Genomic DNA, 2,074 nt, shown 5'->3' with positions numbered 1-2,074 from the left:
TGTGCAGTGTAAATAAAGTTTAGCTTTTCTAAGAGCTTTTAGTAGTTTTGGATTTGAGCTATGACTGTTCGTCCATCTAGTTTAACCCCTTAAAATCCCAGCCTTGTTATTCAGTAACTAAAGGGACTTGCAAATGCAAACTGGCTGAGCTATTCTTAGGTTATAGAAGTGTGTAATAAAACTTAGGGCCTGCTTGTGGGACATTTAAGAGGTTAATTCAATTTTTTTTCCAACTTTAGGCGCAAAATAAAAACAACTTCATCCTCTCTGTAATCAGGATAGCTCAGCAACACCTTTTTCTTCATCTTTTAGCCTAATAATTCTGACTCATTTACTGCCATTGCTGTTCTCACTGCAAGATTATTGTGAGGAGCTTTTCTTTCACTTGAGGGATTATATAGTAGTTAGAGATAGTTGTAATTGGCTGATTGGTGTCTCAGTAATTATTCTGCAATGATATCTGCTAGCTATCAGAAGTGGAATGTTAATGGTGCTATATCTATGACTAACATGTGGGAGGTTTTACACTATCTACCAATACTGTAATCATATGAAAATATTTTTGCTATATTATTAGGTTTTAATGGGAATGGTCTCAATCTCTCTTCATACAGATCAGCCAGGGGTTACTTTCTTACTGGCCTTCATACAGTCCGTCACACAGGCGCTGTATTTTACATTATAGCATTGTCTGTTGCACACTCATGCACTCCAAAATACACATATACATAATAGATGCAGAGAGAACGGAAGCTACGTCATGTTATACAAGCTATGATTTTCCTTAAGTTTGTTTATCTAAGCTTAAGTAACCACAGGAGATTGGGGGGGTGTGGAGCCAGACCTAAACAATGGACAGATTTGCAGGAGTCAGATAAGCATCAAATAGGTCATGTGAAGTGGACCGGATCTATCATGAACATTAAAGTGGTCAGGGTTCTGTGGCCCCAAAGGTGCCCTTGACAGATGTGCAAACTCTGAGGAGCCTCTGAAAACAGATCTAGTGAACACCAAAACAAGTTAATCATAGCACTTGCAGCATTAGCCCTTCTGCTCCCTCTTCAAATATTAAGGTGGGTTGTGTATTGAGGTTGGCCTACCACATACAAACAGCCCAACTTTCCACGAAAATCTTGGGCAGATTCAGTTATATGCAACATCTGTGTCAATATTATGAAGTCTGTCTGCCTTTGTTCTTCTGAATTGCTCAAGCTCTGCTCCATCTGAGAACAGTCAGCCATGAAAACACCCAGGTATGTGGAGTTTGTGTGTGTCTGTGCACCTTACATGGACGGGACATTTTAGCAACTGCCAGCGATCGGAGTGTTTACTGTCAAACTCATTTTAAAATTATTTATCCAAAAAAAAAAAAAGGCAGAGACTTATCAGATAGTTCAGTTATTTGTACTTGACTTACTTTTATCAAATGGTTAATTAAGTACAATGTTAATCGATTAATTACCCATTCGTTGTCCTACAGTATTACAGTACTAAATTACACTAGATTATTATTATTATTATTATTATTATTTTTACAATACCGTTGGAATTTTTCTCTTTGTCGCCTTCTTATATTTATTATTACATTTTTGCTCTCATTTTGTTGTTTTGCTAAATTACTTTTATCAACAGAATGTGTAAAAAAAGATGTTAATCAATGAATTGTTTGTTGTCCTATGTTGTTATATTAGTATTGCACTAGGAATAGCATTCCTATATATTCCTGTTGTTATTGTGTACATTATTGTTGTCTTTTTGTTTTTCTGAATTGCTTTTATCAAATGATTGTGTAAATTCTGTGTTAATCATCAGTTAATTAACGAGTTATTGTCACACATTATTACAGTAGTATTACACTAGAAATAGCAAAATATTGCTTGATTAATAAATGTTTAGGGATAAGGTTTCATGTCTTGGCTGTGTGCGTGTGTGTGTGTGTGTGTGTGTGTGCGCGCGCGTGTAGGGTGAAGTTTATCCTCTCTTTGGGAGGAACCATTCCTGTCCTGCCCCACACACACACACACACACAGAGAGAGAGAGAGAGAGAGCAAGAGAGAGAGGGAGAGGGAGCACA

The sequence above is a fragment of the Colossoma macropomum genome, unplaced genomic scaffold (genome assembly GCF_904425465.1).
Source record: "Colossoma macropomum unplaced genomic scaffold, Colossoma_macropomum, whole genome shotgun sequence".
Taxonomy (NCBI): Eukaryota; Metazoa; Chordata; class Actinopteri; order Characiformes; family Serrasalmidae; genus Colossoma; species Colossoma macropomum.
This window is presented reverse-complemented; position numbering follows the sequence as displayed.